This window comes from Urocitellus parryii, chromosome 1, assembly GCF_045843805.1.
Source record: "Urocitellus parryii isolate mUroPar1 chromosome 1, mUroPar1.hap1, whole genome shotgun sequence".
In the NCBI taxonomy this organism is placed as follows: domain Eukaryota; kingdom Metazoa; phylum Chordata; class Mammalia; order Rodentia; family Sciuridae; genus Urocitellus; species Urocitellus parryii.
In genome coordinates this window covers 240,791,122-240,810,872 of record NC_135531.1, presented here as the reverse complement: position 1 = coordinate 240,810,872, position 19,751 = coordinate 240,791,122, and the positions used below count along the sequence as shown (strand labels likewise).

Genomic DNA, 19,751 nt, shown 5'->3' with positions numbered 1-19,751 from the left:
ATCATAACATGGAAGCATAGGACTTCATCATGCAGGAAGATGAGTTTCACATTAGAGCTAACAAAATAACTGGAGAGAGAACTAGCATTTATTACTTATAGCCATATAATACTGGTACAGAAAGATAGCTTTAAAATTTTAAATACCCTTCATGGCCACTGACTCATTACATCTTTCAGTGGCAGGTTTATAGCTCAGGATCATTCTCAATCTTTCCACGGATTCCCAGGGAAAATGTACAAGTAATAGGGATTATGTTTAAACCTAATACAGGGAGCTGAAAATAAACACTATTTATAGTTTCTTGGTTTTACAATCACTTGATTTACAAAACCACTGCATTATGGAGTCTAAAAATCTTTAGTAATTAAAGAGAGTTAAAAACCTTCAGTTTTCAGAGAAAAACAAACAAGTGTTTAATCACCAGGACAAACACAATGAGAACAAAGAAGCCAACTGTGTTCTGTAATGGGAGTTGGTTACCAGGACCATGAGAAGACATCCCAGTAAAGAAGCGGTAAGCAGTAAGGAAGCACTGCTAATGTTACAGACATCAGTCCCGATATGCTTTTAGGGTTTGCAGTTTAAGGGAACATCATCAAAAATAGGTAATAACATTCATTGTGGGCCGGTAGCAGACATTTATTGAAGGCTGGTTCAGTAGCAGAGTGCTTGCCTAATATGCATCAGGCCCTGGGTTTAGACCTTACCACCATCAGTCAATCACCCAACCAACCATAGCAAATTCAATCTGCTAATGTTTAAAAAGGAACATTTATTGGGCACTTTCTCTGTGCCAGGTAACATTTTAAGATCTTTAAATGCATTAATTCACATTCATCCTAACAGGCCTATCATTCTGTCTGTTTTACAGATGAGAAAAATAAAACCTGAGGAGTTTAATTAATAATTGGCAAGGCCAGGATTTGAACCTTGAGATTATGGCTTCAGGACACATGATCTAGTGTGCCCAAAATGCCAAAATGCTCAATGACACATTTTAGATAATATTATTAAACCTTTTTAGGACACAGTTGTTTCATATGAAAGATCAGCAATGTACAGTGGTATAAATTTATAGGAACTGTGTCATATTACACCAAAATTTCCACTTTCTTCTGATAGACAAACGGTCAAAGAGTCAAGAGGTCTTGCCTCACAAGTTGTGTCCTCTAGTTCAATGAACTCTTCTGAAGTTAAAAGGCATATCCACTAAAGTTTTGTTAACTCCTTTTACTTTCTCTGGTAGAGAAATACCAATTTTACTTGCCAATCCTTGTAATATCTTGCCTTCTCTTTTCTCAAATGAATTAACATTCTGAAAATATTCCAGAATAATGCATGTAAACATTTTTTAATGTCTACAAAGCCCTTCAGCAGACAACAGAAACACAAGTTAATGAGGTCTGTATAATTAAGTCCATTTATCTTATTCTCAGAAGTGAGTTGTCAAATAGTTTCTAGCTTTGAAAATATTCTTGCATTTTGGTAGTTTTTTTTTTAATTGAGGTAAAATTCACATAACATAAACTCAACCATTTTAAAATAAACAATTCAGGGGCATTTGGTCTATTCACAGTATTGTACAGCCACCACTTCTACCTAGTTTCCAAATCTTGATTTTCTTTACGGTAAAAGGAAAAGTTCCCCACCCTGAGAAGACATGAAGAAAAGCAAAGTCCAGCTTCTGCTGCACAGCTATGAAAGACGAATTCCTCCACACTCTATAAGGTGTCTTGGCTTCCATCATCAGTGCCTCTACCTTCCCAGTTCATCAGCTCCAATTCCACTTTGTTACCTCAAAATGAGAAGTAATTCCCCTTTGAACTATTTCCTAGTTTATTTTATTTCTTGAGCTCAGAACCAAAAGAAATGTTTGTTGTGTTTCAAATTCATACAGTTATATGGCATTTCTGGGTGAACTGGGCAGATTAAACACATCTAATTTGGCTCCTTCCCTAAACCCACTGAAAGGAAAATGTGCGTGTGCACACCTATACCTACATTATAATCATAACCTAAGCTAGGAAGAGTTAAGGAGCACATAACATCAATGAAATAGAGATATTTTATACAAGTGATTTCTCACAAAACGGATCTCTTGTTTTTCCCTTTCTCAAGGTTATGTTTTAGCACACCAATGGGATAAATCAAGAGAGTAAGACACAGAATGCAGCAAATAAGAGCTAGAACCAGGAAGACAAGCAAAGGGAGCATAGGGATGATGGTGATTGAAGATCCCAGATGACAGCTATGTGCCAGACATGAGAGACAATGAATCTAGCTGGAACAGTGGGGCCCAGGACAGACCCTCAGCTGAATAACACTGGTGTAGAACACCAACACACCTGAGCAGGTCCTAGAGGGTAATTTAGACAATTTAGACAATTGATGCATTCAGGGATGAATCAGTGGTAAATAAAGTTAAAAAAAAAAAGTTGCACAAGAAAACAAAAAGTTGCACAGAAAAAACAATCATAGTTTACTACACATCTCCCACTGTGATTATAGTCACACTATGTAAACAGTGAATACTGAACAACCCAAATCTGCCACACAACTACACTGGAGAGGCAGGAAATGAGATGGCTGGGCAGATAAAGCTCTAAGGGCAGGAAGGGAGTCAACTTCACACCTTCCACAGCAAGAACAGATAATCCTCACGTCCAAAAGCTGAGAAACAGGAATATAAAGACAATCCCCAAACAGGCAGAAAGCAGCTCCTGGAAGGATAAACCAGAAGGGAAGGCACACAAGTCTGAAGGGCTTTTTGTTTTTCATGACTGGTTTGAGTCAAAGTTTGAAAAAAAAAAAAAATCAAACTTTGTAAACTGGTTCATGTTTTTAAACTTTTGTGCATGAATAACTCCCATTTAAAATATAAAAGTCAATGAATTGTACATTTCAAAAAAGTAGAAATATAACGAAAGTTTTCACCATAAAGAAATGATAAATGAACCGGGCACAGTGATGCACACCTGTAATCCAGGGGTTCCGGAGGTTGAAACAGAAGGATCATGAGTTCAAAGCCAGTCTCAGCAATGGCAAGGTGCTAAGCAACTCTGTGAGACCCTGTCTCTAAATAAAATACAAAATAGGTGTGGGAATGTGGCTCAGTGATTGGGTGTGCCTGAGTTGAATCCCCAGTACAAAAAAAAAAAAAAAAAAGAAAAAGGAAAAAATAAAGGAAATGATAAATGAGATATATATACTTGAACTAGGCAATGTACACAGGTATCAAGTGACCCAAAGTACTCACTGATATGTAAACATTTGTGTTGTTAAGGGTCAGTTAAAAATAAATTTAATTTAAAAAAGAAAAAGAAATCTCCAGTTATATGAGCTTTGGCCCTGCAAGAGACAAGAAAACCTTTCCAATAGTGACTAAAAATATTTTTCAGAATTGCACAAAATATCTGACTACATGAATTCTAATCAGGGGCCCTTTGGTGGCCTTTAATTATCCCTCATCAATCAACTGCTGAGACTTTACCAAGTAAGTCAGAGAAGGACACAAAGTTTTCGTAAGAGGCATAATTCCTTAAACAGTCCAAGTGGTGATGAAGAACTGAGGCCCAAATGCTCATCTGAAGCTGCAAGATACCTTACATTAGGAAGTCAGTTTATACCTTGACAAATGACATTCTCTCAAACAGTCTTTCCTCTCTACTTTCTTCAATTTGGCCACCACAGAGTTATTCGAGGTTTCTTTGGTTACAGAAGTCCAGATGTTAAGTTAGTTCTCAAAGTATCAACAATTGCAAAGTAATGTCCCGTAACATAATGTTCAGTACTTTTTATGTGAAAGTCATACTCGGTAACTTTTATATGAATTTCGAATCCAAAAATACAAACAAAAACTCTTGAGTTTAAATTCAGGACATTAATTTTTAGACTTGATATTTTCACATTTAGATTTTAATGAAAAGGAATCAAAACATGGGGAAATCATATTTAAACAGTAATAAAATAAAGAGTAATTATAGTCACCCATATAATCACAGGACCAAGGATAAAAGAAACAAACCAAAAACATTTCTGAATTTTAATGAGACTAAAATATGTTCCAAAGTAGTTTATCTTTTGCTGAATTTAATCATAAAATTTAACTCGTCATGTCAAGTACAGATAAAGCAAGTATAAGGAATGGTAAAATATTTATATTCTGAACAAGATCCTTCACATGTTTACAAAATGGGGGCAGATTAAGAGGCTGATATAGGCTGAATGTCCATGTCCCCCAAATTTATAAGTATACCAAGGTGACTTTATATGGAGATATAGGACCTTAGATTTTAAAAATGGTCTTGAAGGTGGGATCCTCATGATGGAATTAGTGCAATTATAGAACTGGAAGACAGACAGATCTCTCTTTCCACATCATTTGATAAGAAAAGGCCATGTGAGGACAGTGAGAGAGAGACATCTAACAAGTCAGGAAATAGGCCTTTACCAGGAACTAAGTAATTGGCACCTTGATCTTTAACTTCTTAGTCCCACCCAGCACTCTGAGAACAAATTGCTGTTTAAGCCACCTAGTCCATTTATGGTGTTTTGTTAGAGCAGCTTGAGCAGACTGATTCAATAAACATGAATCCATTCAGCTTGTATTTTAAACTTCTAATCATGAAGCTTAAAAAAAAATAAGGCCTTAAAAATAAAAGACATTTCAAATATTCAGAAACCTATGAATCTCTCTGGGAAATCGCTATTGCCAATTTGCAGTTGATCCTAATTGGTAACAGGGACTTTGGTTTATTTTCTAGATAACCTGAAAAGTTTTCTCATCCAGCACACTTGAATGATATTCATCAACACCACCACTGTGAAAACAGAACACAGCCTTTTAAAACCTGAAAAGTCATCCTACCAGTACCTATTGTGAATCATTCAATTAGCAGGTATTTTTGAATTATTGATGAGAGACAATAAAACCATTCTTGTTCAGATTGATAGCTTTCTTCATTAGGTATTTAAATTAAAAATGACTTGAACATGTATTGTGATCCATAAATATATGAGTATAGAAATGGATTAAATCTTTGAAAGGAAAAAAAAACCCTTAGACCTGAATATGTTATCTAAAATAATAATTGCAAAGATCAGATTTACAAACATAATGATAACACGTGCTATGACATAGCAATGAGATAACAGTGATATAAAGGACACAATCCATGGGGAACAGGGAAGGGGCATTCTTCCTGTGCCCCTACCATCATAACTCAAATGTTGCCCATAACTGAAGCTGCAACACAGGGAAGACTATTTCTTGAACCCTAGGAGCTAGCTCTACCTTGCCAACTCAATGTCTAGGAGCAGTGTGAATCCCAGAGCAGGACTCTAACAACCACTGTAATTTATTATCAGCACAGACTATGAGAAAATCACTGTAAATGAGCTGTAAGAGTCCTGGCATTTACACACAACACTCCTGAACATTCAGTTCAACCCCTACCATTTTCTAGAACAGAGCTTTCTTCAGAGGTACAGAATGCAATATCAACCCCACAGATCTTTATTTAAATCAGGATTGCTTTAGCATCTGCTAGACATTTGGCTGATGTCATGAAAAAAAAATTAAAAATTGGCTTTATAACAGTCACACAGGGTACAAAGACATCAAAGTGTACAAGTGGCTATTTTGGAATCTTCCTCTTCCTCCCAGGCATTGTGACAAGGCTTCTTTATGGCTGAGAGAAACTGTGAAGGGCAGAACTGGTCCTACTTCTGTCAGTCCAGTTTTCAGCCTGAGCCCTCCAGGCACTTGGTACTGCCCCCAGACTCTCCCTAACTGCTACCAATAGCATTGTACTGGGACTGAAACTCCTCCCAGAAACAGAACCTGTCATACTTGTCACTCCTGGAGGACCTTTCCTAAGCTCCTAGTCAAACTTGTCTGCTAAATGACAAACAGATGACATATATAATGTTGCTCCATTTTCACAATATATTTGTATTTGAATAAGGACTTAGTGCACTATTTTGCCATCATTATTATTACTAACTACAGCACAACACTTAACACCGTGGGCTTCACTGATGTTAACTCATTTAATTCTCACGGCAGTTCCCCAGGGTAGATATGATTACTGTGCTTCATTACAGGTGAGGAAATAGAGGTACAGAAAAGGCAAATAACTAGCCTACGTTTACACTGGAAACAAGTAGAAGAGCTGGGATTCAAACCCATATAGCCTATTCTTTTAAAAGATACTACCTCTCTACGCACTGCACAGTTATTAGGCAGAGATGCCAAATACTTGGTCTGAGGTCCCAATGACTTGCTTTATAGTAGACAAGATGAATCCAAAATAGAAGGAAACATTTAATGATGTGGAAAAAGTTAAATCACTAGAATCAGAGGAATAATGAAAGAAGCCAGCCACTTAGCACTGTGTAATGAACAACAGAAAAAAGGTGCTTCAGACCGTGGGAACTTCTGGAGTTGAGTGAAGAGTCCCTACTTCAAACAGGGGGTGGCAACAGAAAGAGGGACTTAGACTGACCTTGAAAGATGGAAAGGGTTTTCCTTAGGCAAGTAGGAGTGGGGAAATTATTCCAAGATGGGAAATGAAGAAGAAATAGTGCTTCTTTAAAAGATTCATATTAGGATTGTGGACCTCTGAGGCCACCAGACAGCCACAGATGACAGAGGGTCTGACTGTCAGGCTGAAAGAGGATTCAACACAAAGCACAAAGTTAGTAACTTACACTGAAAATGAAGATTTTTTTTTTTAACCCAACAGCTATAAATGTAGCAATAACCATTAGATGGCATAAGCTGTTGGTGACCCACAGTTCAAAGGGCAAAGACCATGCAATCCCTACTCTCCAGCCCAATGGTGAGAGACTTGAAGGCAAAGAACCACAACATACCATGCCGTGTGTTAGACCAGAAACGGACACTGTAGTGCAGAAGTCCCTGGGGTGGGATCTTGAGGAAGCCTTACAGGATGTGTAGAGCAACCCAGAAGAGGAAGAGGGTGCTGATCCAGAGACCTGTGTAAATGCCGAGGGGTTCCTGAGAGGTGGAAGAGACTGGCAGAGACAGGAATCACTGACTAGCTTTGAGGTTCTGGAAAAGCTTTTAACATCTCAGTTTCCTCACCTACAGGTGAGGCTCATCAGAACACCTTTCCTTCTCGACAGCTGTGAGGGTGAAAGCATATCATGCATGTTGGACTCTTAGCACAGTGCTTGATAAACACTGAGAACCTGTAGGTATTCTTTATTTTGAGAGCAATGGGGAGCCACTGATGTGAATGAAGCAGGAGAAGAGCATGACCACATTTACAGAAAACAGACCGCAGGGTTTTGCTACTGCAACACCTACTAAGAATTCCCTGACATTCAAATTCTTATTTAAGTGTGTGGCCTTAATTCTAAAGGCAAGAAAAACTTCCAGAACTTTGTAATTCAGGGGCACTCAGCCACAGAGCCACATTACCAGCCTTATTTTGTATTTTATTTAGAGATAGGGTCTGAGTTGCTTAGCACCTTGCTTTTACTGAGGCTGGCTTTGAACTCGTGATCCTCCTGCCTTAGCCTCCTGAGTCGCTGGGATTATAGGCACGGGCCACCACACTTGGCCATTTTACAGATATCTCTTATCCAACCAAAAAGATTATAAACTCCTTGAGAGAGGAATCTAGTGCTTTGCATATTTCCATTTACTTCTGTAAGCTCTTGCAAATATTGGTTATTTTTGGTAAGCATTTGATGAAAATATAGGATTTTTATTAAAGTTTAATGTGATCAGAGATTAATTTTAGAAAATAGAGGAGAAAGAAGTTTCAGTATTTCTCCTGGTCTTGACAGATCAGTGCCTCTTCAAGCTCCATTTTCCTCATCATAAAATGGTGATTAAAAAAACACAAAACTAAGTTAATTGACCCACAGAGAAATTCTGGGCTTAAATGAAATAATGTATGAAAAAGCGTTTTGTTAATTCAAAAGCAACATATGAACATTTGGTGGTGGTAGTGGTCACTGTGGTTTTATTCCAGGATATGCTATTTATTTTGCAATTATTCCAAAAGTGTTCTCCCGAGGGAGTGTTCTAAAATTCTTTGGCACCATCTAGCATCTGACCTGTCAATGCTCACAGATTTGTGCTCTTGTCTATCTCCCAGTTCACAGCCCAGTGTGAGGTGAGGTCACTGGCTTGCTAGAGAACACACTGTTGTGTTATGGATTGGAATTATAGTTGAGTACCTCTGGGCCAGAAATAACTACTCATTTAAAATATAAACGTCTGTAGAAGCATTTTGCTTACATTTGTAACATCACAAATCTGCAAGAAAGGAGTTGAAACCCTCCCTAATATTTCCCTTCAATCTGCTGAGAGAGTAAAACAGAATGAACTGTTTTGATCTCTTAAGGCTGAAAGATAGCTTTTAAGTGTAATGGTGGCTTTAGGAATAAAAGCCAAGTGGATTTTCACTTTAACTTTGTTGAAAAAAATAATCAAATGCCAATGTTAAAAATTACAACTTGGGCCCTTTAGACTTAATTAATCATCATGGAAACAGACTCCTATTTATTTATTTTACGCTTCTGATTAAATATTGTATCAATATACCACAGTTTAAAACATAAATCTGGCCAGGCAAGGTGGCACATGCCTGTAATCCCTGTGGCTTGGGAAGCTCAGGCAGAAGGATAATAAGTTCAAAGCCAGCCCCAGCAAAAGCAAGGTGCTAAGCAACTCAAGAGAAACCCTGTCTTTTTTTTCTCTTTTTTTTTATTGTTGGTTGTTTAAAACATTACATAGTTCTTGATATATCATATTTCACACTTTGATTCAAGTGGGTTATGAACTCCCATTTTTACCCCGTATACAGATTGCGGAATCACATCAGTTACACTTCCATTGATTTACATATTGCCATACTAGTGTCTGTTGTATCTGCTGCCTTTCCTATCCTCTACTATCCCCCCTCCCCTCTTCTCTCTCTACCCCCTCTACTGTAATTCATTTCTCCCCCTTGTATTATTTTTCCCTTTCCCCTCACTTCCTCTTGTATGTAATTTTGTATAACCCTGAGGGTCTCCTTCCATTTCCATGCAATTTCCCTTCTCTCTCCCTTTCCCTCCCACCTCTCATCCCTGTTTAATGTTAATCTTCTTCTCATGCTCTTCATCCCTACTCTGTTCTTAGTTACTCTCCTTATATCAAAGAAGACATTTGACATTTGTTTTTTAGGGATTGGCTAGCTTCACTTAGCATAATCTGCTCTAATGCCATCCATTTCCCTCCAAATTCTATGATTTTGTCATTTTTTAATGCAGAGTAATACTCCATTGTGTATAAATGCCACATTTTTTTTTTTATCCATTCGTCTATTGAAGGGCATCTAGGTTGGTTCCACAGTCTTGCCATTGTGAATTGTGCTGCTATGAACATCGATGTAGCAGTGTCCCTGTAGCATGCTCTTTTTAGGTCTTTAGGGAATAGACTGAGAAGAAGGGGAATAGCTGGGTCAAATGATGGTTCCATTCCCAGCTTTCCAAGAAATCTCCATACTGCTTTCCAAATTGGCTGCACCAATTTGCAGTCCCACCAACAATGTACAAGTGTACCCTTTTCCCCACATCCTCGCCAGCACTTGTTGTTGTTTGACTTCATAATGGCTGCCAATCTTACTGGAGTGAGATGGTATCTTAAGGTGGTTTTGATTTGCATTTCTCTGACTGCTAGCGATGAAACCCTGTCTTTAAATAAAATACAAAATAAGGCTGGGGATGTGGCTCAGTTGAGTATCCCTGAATTCAACCCTAGGTACCCCCGCCAAAAAATACATAAATCTGAAATAGGCCCCAGAATCACATTTCTTTGTACTTTCAAATAAACTTCCTGTCTTAAAACAAGCCCAGCCCAAGGAACAAGAAACAGTTCCTATTATAACATTGAAAAAAAAATGTTTTACAAAAGATACCTCTATTGAGGCTGGGGATGTAGCTCAGTGGTAGAGTACTTGCCTAGCACACACCCTGGGTTCAATCACCACCACCACAAAAAAGGGAAAGTATTTATATCTTGTGAGTTTCTCTAGCCAAAAAAATTCAACAGATGTTCAAGATAGTAAATTGAATTTGCAGTTGATACTGTGCATGCATTTGTTGAAGATGGAAAACAATGTAGGGATTTAAGGGGCACACAGAGGCCTTTGTGAACGTAGAAGCAATGTATTTTCATCATCTGTTCCTAAACAAACATCAATAGCCAGGTGGGCAATGAAATGGCTTTTCATGGTAACTAAATGAACAGGCAGGGTTTCAAAAACTCATTGTACTTCAATTATTGAAGCTTAGAAACCATTTCCCCATTGAACCAATATTACAAATAATAGGAGTGCTCAGGTTACTGAATTAACAGTGTTAAGAACCTAAAGTCTACATAATTTTTAAGGGGAAATTCTTTCACTTTTCCATCTGGGATGCTACCAACACATCTCTCTAAGGCATCTCCACCCACAGCTTGAGATTCTACTCCTTCCTTTCCAGCCAGGAGTCACAGCAGTGAGCCTGGGGTCACCAGCCACTTGCTTCCCCCAGGACGACAATACCAATCTGTGGCAGCCATGAATTATTGCCAGGGATCTCTGAAAGCCCTAAAAAAGCATATCTCGTGTTCACGTTCTATTTGTTTTCAAATGTTTATTCATGCTACCATCATATATTTATTTCTCTAATAAATGTTAATGCAAATCTTATTATCTTTCTACCATAAGTTACTTTCTCAGGGGACCCTAGGAGAGCAACTATGATCACATGGAAAATCTACAGGATGCTGTCTTCAAACTCCTCACAGGTAATCAGACAGGTAAGAGGTTGGGAGAGGAAGGGGAAGGATGAAACCTGATCAGCACCATCACAGGCCACAGCAAAACCAGGAGCCCAGCAAGTTTACAAGGACCATCTGAAAGTTGTCTCTATCACCAAATTATTTGTTATTTTAATGAATATAAATTTCTTTCTTTGCTAGTAAACTGACATGGAAAACCTTAGATTTCTTGTCTTTTTTTTAAATTTTTTTTTAGTTGTAGATGGACCCAATATCTTTGTTTATTTTTATGTGGTGCTGAGGGTCAAACCCAGTGCCTCACACATGCAAGCCATGTGAGCTACTGCCCCAGCACCTCTTGTCTTTTCATAATATAAAACAAAGGGTTTTTTAAAGATTGGCATTGAAATTGAAAACCATTATTTAAAGTTTTACAGGAATACCTTCCTCAATAAGTTTGTTATATCTTAAAAGTGAAAACAATTTATATAGAATGTATATCTGTTTTTAAAAAAGACAAATTACAATTCAATTGAATGATTTGGGGGACTGTTTTTAAACTCAGTTATGTGAATCCCTCTTTCATACACAAACACACAATTTTTTTCCTCAAATCTCTTCAGAAAAGGACTGACTTCAGTAAATACAATTACTATAAGACTATGGGTCCAGGAACACGAAATACTAGGAACATAGAAAATTCAGACTGTAAAAAAATAAAAATTATAATGAGAAATAAAAACATAATTCTAAGTATTAGTAACCTAACACTAGGTTATAGTACTACCCTACATATTATTATAATACTGTATTTATGATGGGTCCTTAATAAATGCTTGTTCAATAAAAGACAGGTCTTATCACTTGATTCTTCTGATACCAGACACTGAGGAAGTTAAGAGGCTTAAGGAAAGCATAATCTACTCATAGGACAAGACATTTTATACAGAAATGTACAGGAGCTTTAGAAGAAAGACACAACTCTTATGAGTTCACCATTTAAATCAGAATATAGACTTCAAAGTTTAAAAACATTTTCCTATAGATATGAAGCTACTGTCAATGATCTTTACCTTCACTCCCTAAATACACAACAGTCTAAGAGAATAATTTATATCCTTAGAACATTCCATATGTGTAATCTAATATTGTTTAATTTTGTTTATTATGCTATTAGAGTTCTGATAAATTGAGAGCTGAAATGTGCTATCAATTCTAATGACATAATTACTTTCAGAAAAATGTTTTGTTATGTAGCCTACTAAATAAAAATATACTTCAACATACATGCTGTACTGGTACTTTTTAAAATAAAAGTATTCAGTGCTAATGAGGTTGAGAATTGACAGACACCTTCATTCACTAAGAATAGAAGTATAAACTTTCTAGGAAGCAAAGATTCAAGGTAACCATATTTACCTTAAGAACCTTAAGGTTACAGACCTGTTTAATAATCAAAACTGAAACAAAGTAAGCAATTAATAATAGGGGAAGTTAAATGAATCTTGGTAGATACATATTAGAGAAAAATTAAAATCATATCTATATGATGGGAAAATATAACTTAATTACACAGGAAAATGTATCACACTAAGTGAAAAAAGCAGAACACAATCCTCTATGTAAAGTGAGAGTTTATATCTGTAAATTTATGCACTGCAAATGAAATATGTTTTTTTAAAAAAAAACTTGAAGAAATAATATAAAAATGTTACTAGGTGTTAACTCTGTATATTAAAACTAGAATTTATGTTAATATTTTTTATACTGGGTTGGATTTTTCTTCAGTGAGCACTTCTCTCTTTTAAAATGCATATTTAAAAAGTCATTGTTAAATATGAGACATCTTAGTGACATCTGGGACATCATTTATCCTGGAGTTCCTGGCTAAAGTGTGATTACTCACCAATGCCTTGTGGTTCTTAGTAGAAATGACTGAAAGGGACAGTTACAAAGGCTCTGAACTTTGCAAAGATCTTACATCTGTGATAGGGAGACTCATTATATGGATAATAAAATGTGTGTCATTTTTATCCTTTTGAAAACATCACAAAGTCTTTTATTTAAGCTTTCTTAAAAGGTGAATTGGGTCATAAAGGTTCCTTTCTTATAAAGGAACACCATTTTTCATGAAACACAATTCCACAGACATTATTTTAAACAGAATTAAAGGCCCTCATAATAGCTAAAGAAGTGTGACTCTCTGGATCAAGTCCTGCTTATCAAAGCAGTGCATTTCTTAAAAGTTCCAAGTAGTGTGCATGCCACTTTGTATGGTCTGGCTTTATTTGTTTAGTATGGGGGCTTCCTGCTTTGCTCTATATGAATGGAACCTCATTTTTCTTGGGCCCTACTACAGTCTATCTGAACCTCTGGTCCCTAAAAGTGTCCAGAACAGTTATGAGAAAAGAATGGGCAACACGAGTCACAAGGACCCACTCCTCCAAGGTAATTCTTCCCTCTTTACCCACCATGGCAGAGGGGCTCAGGGTGCATTTAGTGCATAGGTTTATTGAAGCTGATGCTGCTAGCCATGTGGAAAGTAGAGGGCATCTGACTTCGCTCTAGTAACCCTACACAGGCAGCCACCTACTAGTCCAGACTCGTTACTCACTTTCCCTTGGCATGGTTAACCCGCAAATCAGGCTTGTTCAGACAGCACCAGTTCCTCTTTCTAATTCTCCTTTTTATCCTCCACAAAGCCACACCAGAGCTTCCTCTGCCCACAGCTGACTCATGGTGCTCCCATCTCTCTGTCTGTTTCCCCAGTCTCACTCTTGGTCTCAGATCAAAACACTATTAAACAGTTTGTCAGCGTCATTCAAAGTTGGACTTTCCTATTTTCTATTTGCAGAATGTTTCCTGAATTAGTCTCCCATTCTCAAGTGTCAAGGATTCCTTGTTTCGGATTCCTCCAACAAGTGTCAAGAAAGGTGTCCCTGACCACCTTAACTCAATCCTTTTCACCTCTTTAAATATGGCTTTTCTACGAGTCTGAGTTTCTTCCATCTTTGGAATTCTCTCTCATTCCACCCTGGCCCCCACATCTAAAATACAGCAGGACCACAAGGTCGTGAGGTAATACAGAGTTCTCATTTACATTTCCAAATGTTAACCTGCTTTCAACACAATTGTCAGCATATCCATGGCTCAGTTACACTTACATACTGGACCAAGGCAGATGGATGCTCCTTTGAATGTACAAAACAACTGGCTGTCAGTCTTAGTTTCTGTTGGTGCTGAAGTAGAGGGTGTACGTGTGCTCTTTAGAGACACAAACTAGCAATCAGAGTCGCAATATCTATAGCAGACACATATTAATACATATCACCTAAACTCCGGATTTAGTTTTTCCACATTTTTTTTTAAAGAAAGTTTTGTTTTGGCATCTGTACCAACAAATCAAACATCATGTGTCTTAGCAAATGACTAAGTTGCCCAGCCAATGAACTTGAGACAGTGTCACTTTACAAAACAATTGATATTTTCCAAATATAAAAATCCAAACACAGCTACAAAGCAAAGGTTACTCAATCCAACAATGGAGCTAAGTACTGGATAACTTGTCATTCAAGATTTAGGAGAATAAGTCAAACTGATACAAATCCCTTTCACCCCAAAAATGCCAGTATAGTAGATTCCCATAGACAGCTAATGTTGAATAACTAACCATGGAGGGATTTTAAATCCAAATCGAATACTCTTGGTGAAGGCACTAAGGTGATTTCATTGTCCCACAGAGAATTCATGTCAGTTGTATATATGTTTCTCCTAGGAATCCAAAATGTTGTGCCCTGGGAAATGCCTTGGTAGTTTTGCTTTGAGGAAGAAAGTTTTACACAAATGGAATCTGTGCTAGGGTTGAATTGTACACTAGACCTAGAGTTTCCTCAATCAAGGAAAACCTTAAAATGTTCAATATCACCTCAAATTGTCAATATCTCCTCTGCAAAATAACTTTATAATTATCTTTCTCAGGACTCCTACTATGTTTATAATGAACCAAGTTTATTCAGAATTCTTTCACATATAAAATATAAGAAGCATGTGTTTTCTTGGTTCTGGAAAGTCTGAATATATTTGGTTCTATGAATTTTTAAGGATTCTAAGCATTAATTTTTATTAATTTTACATAGAACTGAGCAGAATTATGGGATTGTATTAAATAAATATGTATGCATCAGACTAAATTAACTTGATAAGTTGCTGCTCCTGAAGTTGTTAGTAAAATTACATCTTAAGTCATCTGGAGTGTCAATCTCATAAGATGACACAACAGGTAAACTGATTCCTCCAACTCCCACTTCCACCAGGTTGTTCTGTAGGGAACAATAATGCTCCCATGGTTGTAGCCACCAGCAAGACCAGGAAGAAAGGAATTCTTACCCTCTAGTCTTAAACAGATGAACTGTGGTATGCACCGGAGCATTCATACAGAGGAGGAAAACTGGGGAGTTGCAGAATATGCTACACTTTAGAAAAAGTAAAAATCAGTTATAAGACTCTTCACTCTTTGTCCCCACATCTGCAGTTCCAAGACCACTGTCTTCCACTTTGATCTCCTGAGATTCATTTCACTTGCTTAAATTATAGAATTTAGGCACACTCAATTTCCTCTCACTTTGGATTTTTATAAAGTGAACTGATGCTATTCTTCGTTTCCCTTTTTACTTTATATAATAAAAGAACATATGATTATTTAAAAATTTTAAAGCCCAAACCTAACTTTATAAGTAAAAATGGGAAAACACCCTTTTATTCTACCCCATCCCACTTGCTTAAGATAGCCACTCTTGACAGTTTGGGGGCAAGGAGATATATATGTACCTGTAAGCAGGTTTAAGTAAATGTATATAAATCTCTTCGGCAAGTTGCTTTGTTCACTTAATATATCTTGATTTTTCCCTTGACTATGCATTTATTGTATTTCTCCCTTTCCCCATAATGAGAACGTTCAATCAAGAGTTAATGAAAAAGGTGGGTGCAGTGGCACACTCCTGTAATCCCAGCGGTTCAGGAGGCTAAGGCAGGAGGATCTTGAGTTCAAAGCCACCCTCAGCAAAAGCAAGGCACTAAGCAACTCAGTGAGACCCTTTCTCTAAATAAAATACAAAATAGAATGGGGATGTGGCTCAGTTGCTGAATGCCCCTGATCAATCCCCAGTACCCTTCCCCAAAAAAAGAATTAATGAAAAAATAAATAAATAAATAAAATTTTAAAAGAATTCATGAATATCAAAAGAAGCAAGAAAAAACCCTACTGGTCTAATACTAAATTTTTCTCTGGCAAATTAGTTTTTACATTGACTGAAGTCTAAAACTAGAACAAATGGTAAAATATACATGTTCTGATATATATCTATATGTATTCACATATATAGATATAGATATCTCCATTATAAATACGTAGATTACCCTACATGGATGTTACCATATGTAATATATGTATGTTGAAATGAAGTTAATTTTCAAAGGCAAGAAGAAAAGGAAAGCATTTGTCTAGGTAGTAAGGTTTAATGGTCCTGAGTAGGGAGAGACACCAAGTGGAAATTTCCCACACTTTGGAGCCAGGACACACAGGGTCCAAACCTAATTGCATCTCTTCCTGATTATGGTTAGTATAGTATTACTTAAATTTTTTGAGCTTCCTTTTAATTAGAGAAAAACATTTTACAGATATTTAGAAATAAATGGTGTTAAGATGGTGTGTTGAATATCAATACTCAAAAGTGTCTTATTGCCAGGTGTGGTGGTGCATGCCTGCAATCCCTGCAACTCAGGAGGCTGAAGCAGGAGTATCACAAGTTCAAAGCCAGCCTCAGAAACTTAGTGAGATCTTAAGCAACTTAGTGAGACCCCGCCTAAAAATGAAAAGTAAAAGGGTTGGGGATGTAGCACAGTGGTTAAGCACCTCTGGGTTCAATCCTGGGTCTGGGGTGAAAAAAAGTGCCTTACTACTGTTAATAATCCAGAAATTATACATGATGAAACTGACAGTCCAATATTCACATGTCCAAATACCTGCAAACCTTACTATTTTGTCTTTTTGTTTCAGTATGCCTTCATGATTTTATACTTACCTTATTTGTACACAGAAGGTACCTTAAAAATAAGTTATTATAAACATGCTTAGTCACTATTATTTAAATTTTTATTGAAATAGTCTATTCCCCCAGAGCATCTTGTTGCACTGGGCTCATTAACGTTCCAACCTTTTTCCAAGCAATGCTGAATTTTACTTATAAGTTGTGATAAATACCATCCAATCAACTACCACGAAATAACTGAAAACACTCCCCTTGTCTGCCAGTGACCAAGTATCAAAAGTCAAGCTTCCCATTGAAAACTCTAATCTCTCCTTTTGTTTAACAAGGCAGTCAGAGATACCTACACCTTTAGTTGGCTAATGCCCAGGTCTTGGGGAAGAGATGTTCTGCTCACATCTGGGACCTACCAAATAGTCATCTCTTTTCATAACATGCTGTTAGTCAACTATATGTCCACCTACTCTTTACATCCATCTACACTAAAAAGGTTAGATTAACACAATATCATGAACTTCTAGAAAAAGCAAAGGAAAATTTAGTCACTACACTACCCAACCATCTTTTTTTTTTCCACAAGTGAGAGAAAACTGGGACCCAGAACCCAAGGGCATCAAACTATTTGGATTTGAGCCTTCACTCTTAAAGATGCTTTTCTATTACTCATAAGCCAGATATCATAGGTTCCAGTTGTACTGTGTGATACTTATTAAACATTTTTTGATTAAAGAAAATGTTTGTTGTTCCTAATGCATGTGGGAGTAGCAAAATGCATTGTGTGCCTGCTTGAAGGGTTATTAATCCACCTGTGTGTGTCCACGAGAGGAGGGGATAAAAGAAAGGGGGAGGTGCGTTTGGAATTGTTTACTACTTAAATTTACAGGTAAATTACTGGATATGGAATAAATAAGACTCACAAGAACTAGCAACCCCCATTACCATCTCAAAAGGGCTTCAGGGACATATCACTAAATTCAAGTACAGAAGGAAGCGCGAAGGGTAGAATTTCTCCTAGGTAGCAGGCCTGAAAAAAGGCTTTTTCCCCGTATATATTCACCTGGGGAGACTGACAATATCAATTTCCTCCTTCTGCCAAAGCAGGGCCATGTCCTTGTCACTGGGGCTGTGTGGAGGTTCTCATCTCCGCCTTTCTCCCAGAGACGTTTGTGCCAAGGACGCAAGTGGGGCTGGGCCGAGAAGGGCCTGGACACCCGGGCCCATCCCTCATCCCCCTTCTCCGGCGGCGGCAACTGGCGTCGGACGAGGGCTCCCTGGGCAGCGCCTTTGTTTTCCCGACTCCAATTACGTTTGCGGAAGTGCTGCCGGCGCCCGGCACACGGGGGGCGCTGACGGCAGCCTCCCCCAGCACCCTATAAAGATGACAACAGACACCCGAGCCCAGGGGAAGGAGGGAGCGAGCGGCTGGCGACCAGGGTGGGCGCGGAAACGCCCACGCGCGCTCCCTCGGGCCCCTTCCCAAGCCCCCTCCCCGACAGCAGGTGTGCGCGGAGAAGGGTCCCCGCCCTCCCGCGCGGCGCGTCCCCGGCGGGGGGAGGCCAGGGCGGGGCTGCGGGGCCTCCCCCGCCGAGCGCGCCCCCTCCCCGCGCACCCGGCACCGACTCACCTGCTGCGGCGGCGGCGGCGCTCAGCTGCGCGGGGCGCGGGGAGCCCGGTCCCCGGGGCGCGGGGCGGCAGCTCCGGGCGCCGGGGCGGCGGCTGTCGGGGCGGTGCGCACCATCTCCGGCGAGTCGCTCGTTCCTGGGGGCTGCGGCGGGCGGGGTGGGGCGGGGCGCGGCGGGGCTGAGGGATGCCGGCAGGGTGGGGCGACCGACAGCCGGGGCCGAGCGCGCCCGCCGGGGCGACCTTCTCCAGCAGCTGCTCTTCTTGGTGCTGGGTCCTCAGGGTCGCTGCTGTCGTTCACTACCGGCTGGACCCGATTCAGGGCCGAGCGCCGAGGACCGTCCGCCAGGTGCAGCGCTCCGCCTCCTGCGGCGGCGGCGGATGCGTCGGCCTCCTCCTCCCGGCCTCCCGCCCGCCCTGGCGGCCCCGGGGGACCCGGGACCCGACCTGGCTGGGAAGCGCACTAAGAAGGGGAAAGCGGACGTCGAGGTTCCAGCCCGCCCGGCCATTATCACCACCACCACCACCACCTACCCACACAGGCTTCCGACCGAGACCCCTTCTCCCTATGCAAAAAATTCAGGCCACGGCGAGGAAGAAGACTTGAGATGGGGAGTAGAGGGACGTCTGATCTGAAGATAGTACTAGCCATCATTTATTGAGCGCTTATTAAGAGCCAGACACAAGGCTAACACTATAAAGGCTCTATCACAGTGTCTCAAGTCACAGTCTTGATCGACTGTCCTCAGTTGACTTGGGAGAGAAGGGAGGGAAAGAACGTGGTGAGTTTCACCAACTCACAGAGGCTAAAACACCCTCCTAGCAAGGCACTGCGGGGTATCCGGCGCTTTGCTGAAGAGATCCTTGGGTATCGCACTAAGAATGTAATTTAAATTGTATTTCTGGTTAAACGTACAGCGAGGGCGGAGAGTGTAGTCGATTGCATAAAGTATTCATTCAACAAGAATTTTTGTGAGCTTGTGACTGGCTCTAGGGGATGCCATATCCTGTTCTCAGCGTTTATTCTGGCCACAGCAGAAAATAATGGAAGCTAACATTTATGAATGTTTATTATATATGAAGTACTATTTAAGCTTTTTCATGATCTTATGGGTATAGGTAATGATATTCCCATTTTACAACTAAGAAAACTGAGGCTGAAAGTTAATGTAATCTATCCAAAATTACTAGGTAGTAAAAGAAAAAGATGACTTCTTTTAGATCCAGTTGTTAACCTCCTAACCATGAAATCATACTCATGAGAACTTTTTAGGTCTTGGAGCTTCAGAATTTGGAGT

General features: G+C 39.3%; 1 protein-coding gene across 2 annotated transcripts in view; it reads right to left on the bottom strand.

Moving 5' to 3' along the window:
* Nucleotides 1-18,536, bottom strand: part of Mfsd6 (major facilitator superfamily domain containing 6) — a 62,296-nt gene extending 43,760 nt beyond the window's left edge. The window contains exon 1 of one of the 2 annotated variants that reach the window (XM_026389069.2): nucleotides 18,458-18,536. The gene's annotated coding sequence lies outside the window, so the exon portion shown is untranslated. Of the gene's footprint in view, nucleotides 1-17,890; nucleotides 18,121-18,457 lie in introns of those variants that run through there. The other variant, XM_026389071.2, reaches the window with a different exon arrangement.
* Between the last annotated feature and the right edge of the window lie 1,215 nt (nucleotides 18,537-19,751).